Source organism: Chrysochloris asiatica, unplaced genomic scaffold (assembly GCF_000296735.1).
Source record: "Chrysochloris asiatica unplaced genomic scaffold, ChrAsi1.0 scaffold00527, whole genome shotgun sequence".
NCBI classification, from domain to species: domain Eukaryota; kingdom Metazoa; phylum Chordata; class Mammalia; order Afrosoricida; family Chrysochloridae; genus Chrysochloris; species Chrysochloris asiatica.
This window is the reverse complement of record NW_006409045.1, coordinates 643,242-652,362: the sequence shown is the minus strand read 5'-3', so window position 1 is coordinate 652,362 and position 9,121 is coordinate 643,242. Positions and strand designations below refer to the sequence as shown.

Below are 9,121 nucleotides of genomic sequence, written 5' to 3'. Positions count from 1 at the left end.
CCAAGGGGTGGGAATGATCCTCACTGTAGAGATTTGTCCACTTCTTTGTCATACTGCATCCACAAGCATAGATCAAGATCATCCACTTATTGGGTTACTCCTTTTTTTTTTTCCCCATCCCTCTTCTTTCTTCCTCTAGTCATATTCTGATCATCCATCCATTGATGCCAGGTCAAATGGATACTATCTGCAAGTGTGGGTGTTTTTGTTCATCTCCCCTCACTTTATATCAGCTGGATGCTTCACACTCTATTTCAGTCCTTTGGGGCCATGTCTCTGCCCTTGGGCCCAGGAGTCCCCAGGTCTCGTCATACTTCTGGTTAACCAGGTCTCAATCCAAGTTAACAGGGGTCTGTTGAATGTGGTTGGACTTAGTTCACAACTTCATTGCTGTTTTTCCCCCTCTTCCCTTTATCAGGGACCAACGTGGTCACAGCAGAACCATATGCCTGCTAGTGCATTCCATTTGAGTTTCAGTCTTGTAAGGGGGTTTGCCTTGAGGGGACCTGACCACTTGCCTTGATGACTCCCTGGGAAACAGCTCGCTTTTTCTACTAGTAGCCAATTGGACTGCTGTTGTTTGTTTTTTTGTTTTCTGCCAGTCTTTCTTTCAAGAAGTATCTTCTGTTCTTGTAGCTGCTCCAGACTGGTCTGCTTGTCCTTTCATGTGGGAATGTCCCACCTCAGAAGATTCTGGATGATGATTAGGATTCCACCTTGTGCAGTGCAAAGGCTCTCCAGGGAGCCTCCACTGGGCAAGTTCTAGTCCCATTTTAGTTATTCCAAACAGTTATAGGATGAAGATGGACTTACAAGCATTTTCTGGTGGTGTTCCTGGCTATTCCTCTCTCCCCTTCAAGTGTCTATTTTACAATGGTAGCCAAGGGAAACCAAGGTTCAACAAACAGCCAAGCATCTTAACATAATGGCCCCACTTTTACCCATTCAACTCATGCCTCAATCTTTGTATCCAGGAGCCCCGTTGATTCACATTTGTGCTCAGATTATTATTTACCTGTGTCCCATTTAGCCCATGTAAACCTGCCTAGCTATTCTTCCTTCCTTATTTTTCCTTTCCCCTTCACCTTCTAGGTATTGCCCGCCCCCCCCCCCCCCAGCATCAAACTATCCTGTGTCTATTCCATACTCTGTAGTTCCACTATTCTGTGCCTATTCCCTACCCTGTGCTCCACCTTACCTTCCCTCCCCATGACCCCACCCCCTACACCCCAGTAACCAACAACAAAACAAAAAGATAATAAAATAAAAGATAATTTTTTCCCCTTTCAGTGTGGGTGCTTCTTTTTAATTTTTTAAAAATAATGGCTCTATGCCATATTTCTCCTTTTGTGACTGATTTCACTCAGCATAGTATCCTCAAGGTTCATCCAAGTTATGCGGTGGTTTGCTGCTTCCTTCTTATTCTTCAGGGGAGCAAAGTATTCCATTCTTCCATAAATGGGCACTTAGGCTGTCTCCATCATTTTGATATTGTAAATAGTGATGCTATGAATATTGGTGTGAATATATCTACTCACGTTATGCCTCGTATTTCTTGTGGATAAATACCAAGTAGAGGAATTGCTGGATCATAACCTATTTCTATTTCCAACCTTCTGAGGAAGCGCCATAATGTTTTCCATAGTGGTTGGAGACCATTTTGCAACCCAGCAGCAATGTAGTAGTGTCTCAGTCTCTCCACATCTTCACCATCACTTATTGTCCTCTACTTTTTAAAACTTTGCTATTATTGCTGATGTGAGATGATATCTCATTGTTGTTTTGATTTGCATCTCTCTAATGGCTAGTGATCATGAACAAAACAACAATGGATAGTGATCATGAACATTTCTTCATGTTTGTTGGCTGCCTGGATCTCCTCCTTGGTGAAGTGTCTATTCATGTCCTGTGCCCACTTTTTGATTGGGTTATTTGTCCATTTCTTGTAGAGGTGTTGTTTGTTGTTGTTGTTAGGTGCCACTGAGTCAGTACTGACTCATAGTGACCTTATGCACAGCAGAACAGAACACTGCCTGATCCTGGGCCAACCTCACTACTGTTGCCATGCTTGAGTCCATCGATGCTGACACTTGGCCAATCCATCTCATTGGGGTTTTTTTTCTCTGACCCTCCACCTTACCAGACAGTCCTTCTCCAGCGACTGGTCCCTCCTGAAAATATGTCCAAAGTATCAAAGACAAAGTTTGCCCATCCTGGCTTCCAAAGAGCACTCTGGCTGTACTTCTCCAAAAATGGATCTATTGGTTCTTTTGGCAGCCCATGGCACTGTCAATATTCTCCTTCAACTCCATAATTCAAAAGCATCAATTCTTCTCTGGTCTTTTTTATTCACTGTCCAGCTTTTAAATGCATATGAGGTTATTGAAAATACCATGACTTGGGTCAGGTGCACCTTATTCCTCAAGCTGACATCTTTGCTCTACAACACTTTAAAAAGGCCTTGTGCAGCAGATTTGCCTAATGCAATACGTCATTTGATTTCTTGACTGCTGCTTCCGTGAGTGTTGATAGTTGATCTGAGAAGAATGAAGTTCTTGACAAGTTAAATCTTTTCTCCATTGATAAGAATGTTGTTTACTGGTCCATTGGAGAGGATTGCTTTACTTTCTTTACATTGAGATGTAGAGGTGTAGGTTCCTATACATTTTGGAAATTAGTCTCTTGTTTGATGTGTCATTGCAAAAGATTTTTGCCCATTCTGTGGTTTCATCTTTTACTGTTTTGATTCAGTCTTTTGATACACATAAGCTTTTAATTTTTAGTCTGTCCAAATCATGTATTTTGTCTATTTTTGTTTGTGTAAGTTTCAAAATGTTTGGTAGTCAGTGTATGCCCTGTATTAGAGCTCTCACATTTGTGCCTATTTTTCCATTGATGACCTTTATAATTCAGGGATTCACTTTTAATCTTTAATCCATGATGAGTTGGGTTTTGTATAAGATGTGAGGTCAAGGTCTTGTTTCAGTCTTTTGCATTATTGCTTTCCATTTCTGCCAGCATCATCTGTTTAAAAGACCGTCTCCTCCCCATGCAATATACTTAGGTACTTTGTCGAAAATAAGTTGCATGTATGTGGATGGGTAAATTTCTGGATTCTCAATTCTTTTCCATTGATTAATGTATCTTTCATTATTACCAGTACCAGCCTGTTTTGATCATTGTAGTCATGTAGTAAATTTTGAAATCAGGGAGTGAGGGATTTCCCACCCTTTTTTTCTTTTTAAGCAGTGCTTTGCTTATCCTTGGTCTGTTTCCTTGCCATATAAAATTTGTAATTGTTTTTTCCATCTCTTTGAAGAATGGTGTTGGAAACTGGATTGGGATTGCATTATATGTGTAAATTGCTTTGGGCAGTATTGACATTTTCACAATGTTAAGTCTTCCTATCCAGGAGCATGGTATGTTCTTCCATTTTTGTAAGTCTCTTTTGGTTTCTTGTAGTTGTGTTCTGTAGTTTTCTTTGTATAAATCCTTTGTTTCTCTGGTTATATTTATTTCTAAATATATCATCCTTTACATGGTTATATTGTTTTCCTAAGGAGCTCTGGTAGCATAGTGGTTACGACTTGGGCTGCGAACCGCAAGGTCAACAGTTCGAAACTACCAGCTGTTCCGTGGGAGAAAGATGAGGCTTTCTGCTCCCATAAAGATTTACAGCCTCGGAAACACTGTACAGGGTCGCTATAAGTCGGAACCAACTCCACGGCACATAACAATAACAGCAATGTCCTTTTCAGTACTTTTGTTATTGGTATAGAGGAATCCAACTGATTTTTTTATGTTGATCTTATACCCTGCCATTTGCTGAATCCTCCAATGAGGTCTAGTAGTTTTTTTTACTGAGTTTTTGGGGTTTTCTGTACATAGGATTATATCATCTTCAAATAGAGACAGTTTTACTTCCTCTTTGCCAATTCAGATGTTCTCGATTTCCCTATCTTGCCGTATAGCTCTGGCTAAGACTTCAAGCACAATATTGAACAGGAGTGATGACAAAGGGCATCCTTGTCTGGTTCCTGTTCACAGAGGGAAAACTTTCTATTTGGATTTTGCCAAATGCCTTTTCTGTATCAATCGATATGATCATGTGTTGTTGTTGTTGTTTTTTTCTTTTTTCTTGTTTAAATGATATATTACATTGATTATTTATCTAATGTTGAACCATCCTTGCATCCTTGATATGAATCCTATTTGGTCATGATGTATTATTTTTTTGATGTGCTGCTGGATTCTGTTGGCTAAGATTTTGTTTAGAATTTTTGCATCTATGTTCATGAGGGACATTGGTGTATAAATTTCTTTCTTAGTGATTTCCTTTACTAGTTTTAGTATGAGGATTATGCTTGCTTCATAAAAACATATTAGGAAGTTTTCTATCCTCTTCTATATTCTGGAATAATTTGAGTAGAATTGGTGACAATTCTTCCCTGAATGTCTGGTAGAACTCCCCAGTGAAGCCAACAGGATCTGGATTTCTTTTGGTTGGGAGTTTTTTGATGACCTGATCAATTTCTTCATTGTTATGCATCTGTTCAAGTGTTCTACTTCGCTCTTTGTGAGTTTAGGTAGGTCTTGATTTTCTAAAAATATATACATTTCTTCTAAGTTTTCTAATTTGTTGGAGTACAACTCTTCATAGCATTCTGGTATTATTCTTTAGATTTTGTTTGGTTCCATTGTAACATCGCACATGTGGTTTCTAATGCATGTTATTTGTATCTTCTCCCTCTTTTCTTTTGTAAGGTTTGCCAATGGTTTGTCAATTTAATTAATCATTTCAAAGAACCAGCTTCTTTGCCTGTTGATTTTTTCTATAGTTTTTCTGTTTTCTATCTCATTTATTTCTGCTATTATCTTTATTAATATTCCCCTTAGTGACAGTAGGTTCCCTCTGTTGGTCTGTTTCTAGTTGCTGGAGCTGCTGTGCTAATGTGTTAATTTTGATTCTTTCTTCTTATTGTTGATTTTTAATTTTATGGCATTGTGGTCTGAAAAGATGCTTTGTAATATTTTGATGTTTGTAAATTTATGGAGCCTTGCTTTGTGACTTTACACATGGTCAATTCTGGAGAATGTTCCATGTGCACTGGAAAAGAATGTATATTGTGCTGTTGTTGGGTTGACTGCTCTGTACACGTCTATGAGATCAAGTTGGTTGATTGTGTTGTTTAGTTCTTCTGTAGCTTTGTCAAAGTTTTCTGGTTGTTCTATCCCTTTTTGAAAGTGGAGTATTAAAATCCCCCCCATAATTGTAGATTTATCTCTTTCTTCATTCTAGTAGGATTTGCTTTATATATCTTTGTGCTGTTTTATTTGGAGTATAGATGTTAATTATGCTTATGTCATCTTGCTCAATTGACCCTTTAATCATGCAATAGTGTCCTTCCTTATCTCTTATGGTGGTTTTTGCCTTAAAGTTTATTTTATCAGAGATTAGGATTGCCACTCCTGCTTGTTTTTTTTTTTTTTTTTTTTTTATTGCTGTTAGCTTGGTATATTTTTTTACTATCCTTTAACTTTTAGTCTGAGTTTGTCATTGTGTGTAAGGTGTGCCTCTTTCAGGCAGCATATTGAAGGGTCTTGTTTTCTTATCCATTCAGCCATTCTCTGTCTCTTCACTGGTGCATTTAATCCATTGTCATTCAGTGTAATTATAGGTGGGTATGTATTAACTGCTATCATTATGTTAATTTTTGTAGTGCCATTTGCTCCTTTGTTCTGCATGCCTTCTTGTGTTGCATTCATGTTTTTTTTGTGTGTTATTTCTTGTCAGTTTCTTCTTTGTTTTCATGTTTCCTTGTTCTGCTTGGATCTTCATTTTCATGGCAATTTGTGAAGTATAATTTTCTTTGGGGTACCCTATAGTTTGTTAAGTTTTCCCTGCATTTAAGGCAGTCTATTGTATCATGCCATCTACTCGACCTCTTCACCACCTGGATCTCTGTTCCTATATTTTTCCCTTCTTTAATATTGTTAATATTTTGATCTTTGGTTAGCCTCACAGATTCTATGAATTCATTGCTTTAATTTTGCTCTATTCTGAATTCTGCTATCCATTCCAGGTTGTGTTGCCACGTCTGTCAATCTCTGGTTGTTATCTGTATGCTGGTTTTCATTCCAAAAAAATTCCTTTAGGATGTTTTGAAGCACTGGATTGGCTTTAATAAAGTCTGGATTGGCTTTAATAAAATCTGTTAACTTCTGTTTATACTGGAATGTTGTAATTGCACCACCGTATTTGACAGTTTTGCTGGATAGATGATTCTTTATTGGCAGTGTTTTTCTTTTAGAGTTTTACATATGTCTCCCCACTGCCTTCTTGCCTGCATGGTTTCTGCTTCTGAGAAGTCAGCGCTTAATCTGATTTGCTTGCCTTTGTAAGTGACACTTCTCTTTTTCCTGGCTGTTTTTGGGATTCTCTCATAGTCTGATTTTGGAAAGCTTGATTATGATATATCTTGGTGATTTTCTTTTGTGGTCTATCCTTCCTTGGGTTCATTCAGCTTCTTGAATGTTTGTTTTCTTGTCCTTCAAGATGTTAGGAAAATTTTCTTCCATTAGCTCTTGAACTTTCTCTTCTGTGGACTTCTGTGATACTTCCTGTTCTAGAATGCCACTGATTGTTAAATTATTCCTTTCCATGCTATTCAGCATGAATATTAGTCTGTCTTCAGATTTTTTAATCCTTTTTACTGCTAGCTCACCTATCTGAGCAGTATTGAGAGATTTGTCTTCCAGCTCGCTGGTTTTGGTTTACATCTCTTCCATTCTGTTCCTTTGCCCTTTAGTGTATTGTCCATTTCTGTTATTTTATTATTAATCATCTGGACTTCTTTTTGCAGGTTTTGGATTGTTTCCAATGCCATATCTATCTTGTTTGATTGCTCCTGTAGCACTTTCCTGACTTCTGTATTTTCCTCCACCCCTTTTCAGAGCATTTGAATTTGTTTCCATATTACTCTTCTGAATTCCTTCTCAGGCAAATCCAGAGCCTGCTCTTCTATTGAAAATTCTGTATCTGCTTCCAGCACATTTGTCTCAGTTACTTTTTTTCTGTTTTTGGACATATGTTGATATCTTTAATTGTGTTTTCTTGGACATTATCAACAGTTATGTGAGTTTTTAATGCTTAAAGGGATGTATGTTGCCTTTTGTTAAGCTTTCTGAGCATCTTCTGGTGGATATGATCTTGAGACAGGCTTCCCTTTTCATGTGTAATGTCTAGCAGCTGGTTTTGGCTCTTTTCCAGATGGTTGTGTACCACAGGGTATGCTTGGCTATATGGACACAGTTGCTGTCTCTTCTTGGGTAAGGTAGGGAGAGAAATTCCTGTCCCTGGAAGAAGAGTGAGACCAAAAGGACCAGTGATAGAAACAATATAAAAGCAGAGACAGAAACCACCAATCAGAAACAAAAATAAGGTTGTGACTGACACTGTTCACTGGTCTTTGCTGTGCAAAGGGTCCTGCCTAGGTAAACTATGGGGCAGGTTCCCATGGGTCAAAACATCATAAGAGGCAGCCTCCGGGTTTCCTCTCTGTGCCATTGGAAAACTGTGGGTACAAAGCTGGACCCTTTTGGGGGTGTGCTCCCACCCACCTGAAGGTGTCTAGACTGTGTAGTGAGGTCGTGATCAGGGTGAAGAGGAAAGATACGTGAAAGATGAAAAATCAGTCACACATCTTCCTTTAGATACACTTCAAGGCTTCTAGAGCTAAGTCACTGACTCCACTTGACTGTGGCCCTGCCCTCCAGCCTGAGGACTTCTGGCTGCTGGCTGCTGTGGCTGGGTCGATTAAAAAATCACCATATTTGCTTTCACCTGCAGATTTCTCCTCAATGGGAATTGGGACTGGTGGATGCTTAAACGAGATCCAAAGCTCTGCAGTTTTTCTGCAGACTGCTCTTTCTCTGCTTTTTTGTGGGTTTTGGCAAAGGAGTTTTCACTGTCTGTGTCTGCTTCCGACCCGCCCCCAAACCGGAAGTCCTAATGTACTATTTGTGGAAGAGTTTATCTCTGTGGTGCAGTCAAAGTAGCAATACAAGATATGGTGAGAACTTTCCCCCCTTGCTTCATGTATTGAAATTTGAAATTGTAGGAGATACAGCTGGTTATGAACCGGGCTGTGAACCACAAGGTCAGTGATTCAAAACTACCAGCTGCTTCGTGGGAGAAAGAGGAGGCTGTCTGCTCCCATAAAGATTTACATACTCGGAAACCCTGTTCAGGGTCAGAATCGACTCTATGGACTTAACAACAACAACAAGAAGATACAACAAGACATGTTTTCTGGAGAGTAAAGAATGGAGAATTGTAGAACATTAAGCCTAAGGCCATTATTGTATGGGTAGGAACAAATAATCATGAAAATACAGCAGAAGAGGTGGCAGGTGGGATCCAGGCCATAGTACAACTTTTCAACACAAGGCAGCCACAGGCCAAGGTCTTGTATTATGTTTATTACCTTCAGGTTAGAAGCTCAATCCTGTGAGGCAAAAGAATGCCAAGGTGAACCAGCTTCTCAAAGATTCTCTGCCAAAGTTTGCCAATATTCAGCTCCTGGGTACAGACGGGGGCTTTGTGCACTTGGACGATGCTATCTCCTGTCATGACATGTTTGATTTTTTGCATCTCGCAGGAGGGTTTGTGCAAAGATCTGCAAACTTCTCCATGAACTGATCATGCAGTTGTTGGAGAAAACACCTGAGGAGAAGCAAACCACTGTTGCCTGACTGGCTCCCATCAGTGTACGTCCCATCACAGCTCCCTTCCTTAAAGCAGTTAGATTCCTGACATGATACAACCCTCCTCTTTCCTAGAGGCACTGTGCACTGTAGAATGTTATTGGATGTTCTTTCTAGTGTTTGAAAGAGAGGAAGGATTTAAACTGATCCTGTGCATGAAAGGTTTGTTTTACACAGGAGAATAATTAGCCAAGGAAGATTGTTGTTTAAAATTCATTTGAAATCCCACGAAGACTTTTATTTGTTTGTGTGACATGTTCATTGAATTATCACTTTTTCGTAGAACAACATCAGCCTAAGTAAAAAACAGTATGCAGATTCTTTTCTTGGCCTTTCTTTCTCTGGATTATGTTAT

The 9,121-nt window shown here is 39.2% G+C and overlaps 1 pseudogene; it reads left to right on the top strand.

Annotated features, from left to right (window-relative positions):
- Nucleotides 1-8,754, top strand: part of LOC102828651 — a 10,446-nt pseudogene extending 1,692 nt beyond the window's left edge.
- Nucleotides 8,755-9,121: the final 367 nt, after the last annotated feature.